At 32.9% G+C, this 10,045-nt stretch overlaps 1 pseudogene; it reads left to right on the top strand.

Moving 5' to 3' along the window:
* Nucleotides 1–820: 820 nt before the first annotated feature.
* Nucleotides 821–3,445, top strand: LOC120168878 (annotated as a pseudogene).
* The last annotated feature ends 6,600 nt before the right edge of the window (nucleotides 3,446–10,045 follow it).

Raw genomic sequence — 10,045 nt, forward strand, 5'->3', positions numbered from 1 at the left:
TGGCAAAATTATGGACAAACATTGATGTCATATGTGTTTGATTCTTTCGCATTGCCTTCTCTAAATCTGGAGCCCAATTTCTTCCATCGTTAATCATGGCATTTATTTGTGCACTTTTGTGCCCAAACTTGACCCAACCTAAAGTATGGCTCCCTAACAATACTTGCTATCGGGAGATATCGAGTCCCTTTCAACACTGAGTTGATACATTCGGCAAGGTTAGTTGTCATATGGTCGTAACATCGACCCTCAACACCATATGCTCGTGACCATCTCTCCCTAGGGATTTCAACACACTACAAGGAAATATACCTTTAATGACACACGAACGATGACACACGCTAATTTATGACTTACAAAAAATATGTCATAAAAATATCATTTTTTTTAAATATGAACGATTTATGACTTATAATAATGTGTCATATTTAATAGTCATAATCCAAAAAATTTACAAAAACACAGAGTACATTTTTTAATTGTGTGTCGTACGTAAAAGTCATCTTTTAATTTTTCCCATTATTTTATCTTTTCCCGCTCTTTCCCCTCACGCCTAATGTTTTCCACTCATTTCATCCTCTTTGTTAGGTCCGAATTTGAATCCCCAGTCTCGTCCCTTCCACCGCGCCACCGTCTCTCCCTCTGCCTCATCCCACCTCTCCTCCTCCTCCCCTAAAATCGCTTTCCTTTTCTTGACCAACACCGACCTCCATTTCCTCCATTTCCATCTAGTGTTTCCGGTTATTTCTCAGTCTCACTCTTTTTGCAAATCTGATTCTTTTTTGCGTTGATTTATGTTTGTAATGCATCTCTTCTTTTAATACCAGTTGAAGTTTGCTTAAAACCTTCAAGCACAGCTCGGCCTGATGATGTCCATAAAGCCGTTGAACGGTAAGATGTTAAAATGATTTTGCTTTATTTATCTATTTAAATATAGTTGACTGATGATGGTTGTTGTTTGATGCTTATGTTGTAAGAATAATTTAATTTTAAATTAATTAGGGTTGGGTTTGGGGGTTTTAACTGAAATGTGAAAGTAAACTTTTCTGTTCTGCAATCAGAATGCTTGAAAAGAGAAGCCTGGGCTCATTGATGGTCCCATACCTGTGCCTAACGATGATCAATTTCTCATGGAAAATGTATACAGAATATGTATATGTGACACAGGTTTTTTTCTCTCTTCTTTTATGCTATCATTTTGTCTCTATACTTTAAAGTTTTCATCTATCTTGATAATCGTATTTTAGTTTAAGAGTTCCATTGTTTATGTACGGAGGATGAGGGGTTATGATGTACTCATATTGTTCATGTTGTTTGTTGTGTAGATGAATGGGTTAAAAGCCATGATATTCTTTTGTTCTGGCAAGTGAAACCTGTTGTTCATGTCTTTCAGGTACCATGCTACTCTGATTTTATTAAGGTTAAAAGGTTATCATTTTGTTATTATTATTTTGTTCATTTTTTCCAACAACTTGACTTAGCAATGTCTGTCTACACCTTTTTGAAATTGAATCACATTTCAAATGAACATCTACTTGAGTTTGTAGAAGAGGATGTTGATACAACATTTGTGTGGTTTCTTAAATTGAATAATGTCTGACCGAATCTTCAGTTTATACTTAATGTTGTCTGTTTAAAGTTGAATGGATATGATTCTTGACTTGTCAGCTTAGTGAGGAGGGACCATGTGAGGAATTAACTGTGGATGGCCAGTTGTCTAGCCTCAATGAATGGATCCTACCAGCTAAGAAATTTGATGGCATGTGGGAAAGGTTTGTCTACAGCTTCCATTTTTCTTGAACGTTTGGATTAGTTTTTATAATGATTTTGGAACTTGATTGTGCAGCTTAATATATGAATCTGGCCTAAAGCAGCGGTTATTGCGTTATGCAGCCAGTGCATTACTTTTTACTGAAAAGGGTGTTGATCATTTCCTTGTATCATGGAATCAGTATGGAACCTCCTCATGACTTTCAATAAAGTAGAATCGTTTTGTTCCAAAAAAGAATAGAAGAAAATGAAGCGTCATTTCTCTCTTTCAGAACTAGTACGATGATCCTCATCTAGTAATGAGCAAACTATTATTGTTTCAGTTGGGGTTTTGATAGTTGAAATCTTATCTAGTATGACTAAAACTTCAAATAGAACATTCTGGATGTTGGCTTTTGAATTATCAGCTTGTTGTCCATCTTTCAGCATTATGCATATTTACTTGTTCATACTTATTGCTTGACAATACCACTTTGTTATAGTTTTGTATCCTTGATGATTCAAAGCTCTATAGAGATGGAGAGAGGTTACTACGCATCTATGATCTATATAAATATACATTTCAACATTCAAAATTTTCACGGAATTTGGCAGTTCTCCGCATGATATTGCACCGAGGGCAACTTCTAGAAATAGGATGAAGCAAGGCTTCATATGGTCTATTGGTCATTGGTTCAAGACTGTTAGCAGCAGATAATATTGTTTTCTTCTTCGATATTTTCTCTAATTATCTTTCATTTAGTTAACAGGAAAGTTCAATTGATTACCAGCATTGATAATAGTAGTAGCACAAAAATCTGATCAATTATTTTTCTTTCCTACTGTATTATTCTTTTACATGGGCCTCCAGGGACAAGAAAGACATATTTATGCAAAGCACTAGCACAAAAATTATCCTTTAGATTTAGCTCCAAGTCTTTTGTTAATTTCTGTGCCCAAAGCATATATCACTTTAAGGCCTTATACATTAGCTTGTGAGATGGTTAGTTCTAGCTGATTTTATTTTTGGCTTACCATTCTTTAGTCAGATATCCATAGTGCCAATTAATCGAAGTTAATGCACATTCATTGTTTAGTAAATGGTTTTCTAAGAGTGGCAAGTTGGTATGTTTTTGTATCAATTTTTTGAACTTATGACAGAAGTATCATGACGTCCTGGATGTTAATGGTATGTAGTTTACATTTTTAACTCTGGTTCTAAACTTTAGGTTGCAAAGCTTTTCCAAAAAATTCAAGAAATGGTGGAGGAAGAACACAATCTGGTATTTGTTCTAATTGGTGAGTCTTTTATTACCGAAGTTAGGGTTTTTATCATTTCTAGTCTTTCTAGCTTATGACTCTTTAGATATATGATGTTGCTGCTACCACAGATGAAGTTGAAAGTCTTGTTGCTGCTAGAAATGCTGCTTTGTCTGGTTCTAAACCTTCAGATTCCATTATGGTAACAGTTTTGTGCAAGCAATTAAACTTCTTTATATTTTTTCTCTTAAATGCACATCTTTATATGAGTATATTTACCTCCACTTTAGACCGGATACAACTTGAAAATGTACCTCAGGTTGTAAATGCGCTATTAACTCAGATGGATAAGCTGAAATCAGCTCCCAATGTTATAATTATGACTACGTCCAATATAGCTGCTGCTATTGGTAAGCCTATAACTTCAAATTGCTGATCAACTTGAATTTGATGAGAGTAGAGTCTAGGAAGCTCTCGAGTGCTTCTAATCGAATCAGTTTTTGAATCAAAATACTAGCTCTAGAGTGCTTTTAAATAAATATTTTTGAGTTGAATTGCTATTCAAGTAACGTTAATTTGATAATATGTTCCATTTCAAAAGTATGCTACCAACTTGACTTGCTTAAAATCATCTACTCCCGAGGTCAAGTCTCTGAAATGTTCTGTTTTTTATTTGATAGAATCATAGAATTTGAGGGTTGCTTGAGAAGTGTACTTCAGACCATGAAGTACGCATGGAAACATTGCATAATGAGTTACGTGAAAGAGCCATTTGAGACGCAAAGTGGCTCCAAATTCTAATAAACTCTGTAAGTGCTACTAGCTAGAATGGTGATCTGATAATTGTAAGAGGAAAAAGTCTTGGTTCTCTGCTTAACTATGAGATTTTTTTTATATATACTTTTTTTTACTACTCAGTCGGATGCCAACTACACTTTTGGGAACGTTGAACTGCCTATAAAATTACAACCGCTGGCCTTGACTGGTGAAGAAGTTGACGTTCTTAGAGGAAAATATATCAAATTGTTCTTGTACAGCACATACAAGCTTTCTGGAAAGTGGCACTTTCAGTTTTTAGTGGGAAATTCGCAAAGGTGCTCTGAACTGTCTAAATCATTTTTGCAAGATTTGATGATATTATGCACTATATAACATTACATACTTGTTACTTATCATATAGTTGCTAGTTTGAGATCACATCTTTTGTTTTTCTATACTTTCAACTTATTTTCGATGGTCATATACTTATTTCATATTTTTTACTTAGGTTGGCGATGGGAAGGAAGAATACACAGATGATGACATTGATGATATTCGCAAAGAATGGTATCTTATGTGACTAATTTTATTATGTCGTGATATTTTGTATCGACATATGATTACAATATTTTTTATAACTTAATTTAAATATATTGTATGCAAATAGATTGCTTACATATAATATGATATATATATTTAGTATTATGAGGCATTAAATGTGATTTAGTTTGATTATTTTTCAATCTACAATATATATATATATATATATATATATATATATATATATATATAATTTATGACACGCAATCACGACAAACGAATGTGTGTCATCATTTTAAATGACATGTGTTTCAATGACACGCAATGTAAGTCATAAATGCGCGTCATAAATTTATGTCTCACAAATGTGTCATCTTCATTTATGATGGGGGCTTCAATGACGTGCAATGAGCGTCATAAATGCACGTCATAAATGCACGTCATAAATGCACGTCATAAATGCACGTCATAAATTTGCGTTATAAATGCGTGTCATAAATGCGCATCATAAATTTATGACTAACAATTGCGCGTCATCTGATATTTATGTTGGTGGCTTCAACGACAGGCATTTGTGTGTCATCCGCACCCATAGATGACGCGCAATGCGCATCATTAAAGGGGGTTTTTCTAGTAGTGACAGCGAATTCATACACATCATCTTCGTATCTTTTCAAATTTTCTAGTCGTGCATGAAAGTTTAGTTGTAGTAAAGCATACCCTAAAAAGAAATAAAAATGTTATTGAAAAATACAACAAGAAGAACATAAATAAAGCATAAAAAATTAATGAGAAATGACATAAAAGTTACACATGTTGATAATTTCTTTTTTTATTTTATTCTGTTTAAACCTTTTCATAGCATTAGACGTAATAAGACGTATGCAATATGCTAGATATGCGTAGGGAGGCGTCCATCTACTTTCCAGTCTAGAAATTGAGCTTAACAACCAGGAGACTGATATGGGATCGTGCAAACCCAATCTTGAGTGACAACATGGGAACACAAGTTGGAGAGAAAGAAATTCCAAGTTTCCTCCAATTCATTTTTAACAATGGCGAATGAAATGGGGAAAATATTTATGTCTCCATCTTCTGCAACAAATATCATCAAGACGTGTCTATAGAGCCCATACAAAAAAGTTCAATCAACTTGAATCATATTTTTTTGCAAAATCAAAGCCCTTCAATAGCCGACTTAAACGTCCAGAACAAGCCACAAAAATTCTCTTTCCAATGATAAATTCTCCCTGAAGCTTGACTGTATGAAGAGTATGGTATCTAACAATGGTTCCATGGATGAAAAATTCCATTGCTTGTAGCAGATGTGTTAGCTCATTATATGACTAATCCCAATCACCATATAACAAGGTCGTTGCTTTCTTTGTAGCCATCCATGCCTTGTAATAAGTCAAAAAATAACCAAATGTATTCCAAATAGATGCCACTGACATTGAAACATGTACTATTGGATTTGCTTCCACCAAAAGCTTGACATACGAGCATATGACATCTAAATCTAAATGTTTGTGGTCTTGTGTCAACGAGCTCATTTTACATGTGTGTTGCGCATTGAACCTTGTGACTTTCCACAACATTTTCCTTTGTAGGTATGATACTTGTGTCCTCTAGTTATAGACAACATATGGTGTATACACCTTACGAAATATGTCTTTTGATCAAACTCCGCAACATAGAATTGAAGATGACCTTTGAAGTAGTACTCCTTGATTGCTAGTTGTGCTACTTTTTTTGTTTCAAACTGAGACCCAATAGCCAACTCAGATGATCGTTCGTCTGAAGAACCCTAATGGGTAGTACATATCTCTCAAATCATAGATTTTAGGATTCTACATATCATCGTAGTTAATGTCATGCATTGCAACTAGATGATGATACCGAGGAAATCATGTTGAGGAACTTCGATTTGAGGGTCTTTTTGTGCCCAAACATTTGGAGCATTCTGCAAGCCTTGACATCATGAAATAGATGCCTCCCATACATCAAACTCAACATCCAAACCTTGTCCCTCTAAATCAGCCTCAAAAACATTGAAATTATTAACTAATGGTGTATCGTTATCTTCCAACAATGGAACAATATCTTCATCATCCTCAATAAACTCAATAAGGCTTTCACTGAACTGTCCAACAAGGTTATCATCAGCAGCATATGCATGTGGTTTAGAGGGTCCGCTTCTTCTGTTTGTGGTGCTAGTATATATGAGGTTGGAAGATTACTGCAATTATGGTTTCAGCATAAATCTTAATCATATTATTATTTGATGATTGATGAAGTCCAACCAAAACAATCACATCATCATCATCATTAAGTTGGATTGTTCCATATGTTATTAGATTTTAGGAAACCAAATGTCGATAACTTAAAGATTAAACAGAAGTACCAAGTTTTCTCTCAATTTTTTTGCATCATTTGGCGATGAGATACATCTAGAGGGAACATCATACTTATGGGCCTATGTGACTTAAACACAACACCAACATCAGTGTATAGAATTTATCCATTGTAATGGAAAACTATGAATTTTTTTTTGTTAATTATTTGAAATGTATTTCATTAGATGAGAAGAGTGTGTAAGAGATTGAAGATGATCTAAACTCTAGGGAAATAAACGGAAAAGAGAAATATCATTCCTAACATTTAAACCTTGTAGAGAATCTAAACTATTATCTTCCTTTGCTTTTCATTGACATATAACATCAAATCAAATCAAATAAATTAAAATAATTATTTATAGAATCTAAACTATTCACATCATTTACTTTTCATTGACATGTCACATCAAATCAGATAAACTGAAATAATTTAGAGAATTAGATAATCTAAACTATTCACATCATTTGCTTTTCGTTGACATATCACATCAAATCAGATAAACTAAAATAATTTCGAGAATCATAGAATCTTCACTATTCACGTCCTTATCTTCTCAGTCATATGTCACTTCTTAACTATTCATAAAGAATTGGCATAACATTAATTTTCAATGATAGAGAATCTCAACTATTCACGTTCTTTTATTTTCAGTCACTTATCACATGAAAAATGAAAATGGTACAGTAATAATTTCCTTTAACTTTTTGGAATTTTTGTTTGGCTGCAAAGTCTAGCTTAGTTTTTTTCTACAGCTAAATTGTATTCCTACCCATTAAAACATGTGGATCGTCCAAAATTCTTGTTTTTTGAAAAGCTTTTATTTTAAAAAAATCATCATGCATTATATAAAAAAGGTATTTTTGAGTGTTTTACAAAATATTATGTCAATGTTAACATTGGATGTAAGATTTTGAAAGAAACATCTATGATGGGTCAAATGGACGAAACATATGCATTGGGAATACGATTGCTACATTTATAAGGCAAGTTTTGAGAATGATATAAAATGTTATAGATTCTCCCTCCAATGCATGATATGCAGAACCAAGAACTATTGAAACATTGTCAAAAAATCACTTTGACAACGATTTCCGAAATTCCCTCAGTTGCAGCCATCGTCAAGGTGGACCCACAAATATGAACTTGTTCTTCAATTCTTAAGGGTTTTTTTAAAGATGAAAGATATATGATCATTGATTTTGTTAATCGTAGGATTATAAGTAATGAAATTTAAGTTTAAATTTTAATATAATGTTATTTTCAATTTGAATTTGAATTTGAATTTGAATTTGAATTTGAATATGAATTTCAATTTCAATTTCAATTTGAGCTCTAGTATAAATAGGAGACTTTGTGCTTTAGTGATTTCACTTTGGTGCTTTCAAACAAACAAATTTCTTACCCTTCATCTTCTATTCTCTTCATTCTATTAATATGGACCACTCCACCATCAACTCATCAAAAAAAAAAAATATGTAGAGCAATCAATGAACAACTCATCCAAATTGTTGTGATTTATGTAGAGCTTTTGGTTCGGAAGACGTTTTTAATATATGTTCTCTGTGTAAGATCAAACGTCATTTATAAGATCATTCATATACCCTAACTTTATTTATTTGTTTTATATATCTTTTATGATTAACATTGTTTTACATTTCAAAGGTATTGCATGAATGTCGTTGTGAAGGTTGAAAATTGGATATGTTCAAAATGTCTTCCAAAGCAAGACGTAACTCATTCCACTTCAAATATTTTCAACTTCAGAGACGCATCCCATAATATAGAAGTTGAACTTCAAGAAGTAGAACTTTTTATATATAAAAGGAAGCAAGAGAAAAAATTGAGGATTGAAGAACTTAACTCGACATCTGATGATTTAACAGACTATGAAGATTAATGCTTCTAATGTAATGTAATGTCGAGTACTTTTCAAGTTAACGATTGTTATGCTTTGAATGTAATTTGATGTTTCTGATTCATGCAAACTTATATCTTTTTACATTTTAATGAACTTAAATCTTGAATTTCTTCTTTTAATTTTAATAATTTTTAATTAAATTTAATTATTTTTTACTTTTAAAATTTTGTAATATTTTTTCATTTATTTAAAAAACCCACCCTAAATCGTCACGTTGGTGCAACGAGTTAGACCCATTTGAATTTCAAAACTCAACGGCTATCTACTAACGGCTATTTTTTAAAATCCTCCCTATTGAACTCGTCACACTGGAGTGATGAGTTCCTTCATATATATATTTCAATTTGCTCATTGTATTATTTTTAACTCAGTTTTTTTAATTACATTTTACATAGTTTACTTTATTTCAAATTCTTTTTACTGTAGTTAATTACGTATGATAATAAAATCAAAGTGTAACATAAGTAACTTAAATATACAAAAATCATCTATTAAAATATTTTGTTAAATGTTAACATCAAATACCAAATTTAACACAAATCATTAAATTGTCTCAAACTATTCTTCAAATCTCTACCTAAACCAAGTAATTACTAATGATTTTAAAACAAATATTATTTATATTTGTGCAATTCTTATCGATGTCGATAAGTGGTAGAATGGTAATAATGTGGTGCTCGTCGATTTTGTCGTGGTTGTCCACCTTCGTTATCTTCTTCTACATTTTGCTCTTCTTGATTCGGTGTACTATACATTACTCCACCACTTTGGTTTCCACCTTCATGTGAAAATGATGGAGTATACAATGTATTTGACGCCGTCATTGACGTCATTGACTCAAATTGCACACCGAAATCACCATAAGATTGACCGTATAGAAGATGATCCCATGCACCACTTGCTCCCTTTTCTTGTGTCAGAAATTATTGTGAATGTGACACTTGATCCCACGAACCTCCTACCCACTCCATTCGAATCTCCATCGGTGGAAGCATAAGATGAAATGTTGATGAAGATGATGATGGTGATTTATTGGCATATTTTGATGAAGATGATGATGGTGATTTATTGGCATATTTTGTCTTCACTTCCTCCCATTCGGCCAGATCTCCCGGCATGTTTAAGTATGGTTTTCCATTTTCTTCGTAATTTTGGAGGTAGGGAGAAACTGTGAAATCAAAATCTCTGGGTTGAATCTCGAAACGATTAGGAAAATGTAAATGCTCTCATGTCATTTTTGTATGTATAAGCTTCGTTGACCAATCTTCCCTATGTTTCTCACTCGCATGTATTTTATGGAAATTGTTCATGTTATATATGAACATTTCCATCGGTTTATGAAACCCAAATTGTCGCAAAACTCGATCGGCGGTATGAATCTCAACAATTGTGAAATGGAGCAATGGTGTTACGACACACCAC

This window comes from Hibiscus syriacus, unplaced genomic scaffold, assembly GCF_006381635.1.
Source record: "Hibiscus syriacus cultivar Baekdansim isolate YM2019G1 unplaced genomic scaffold, ASM638163v2 tig00111723_pilon, whole genome shotgun sequence".
NCBI lineage: Eukaryota > Viridiplantae > Streptophyta > Magnoliopsida > Malvales > Malvaceae > Hibiscus > Hibiscus syriacus.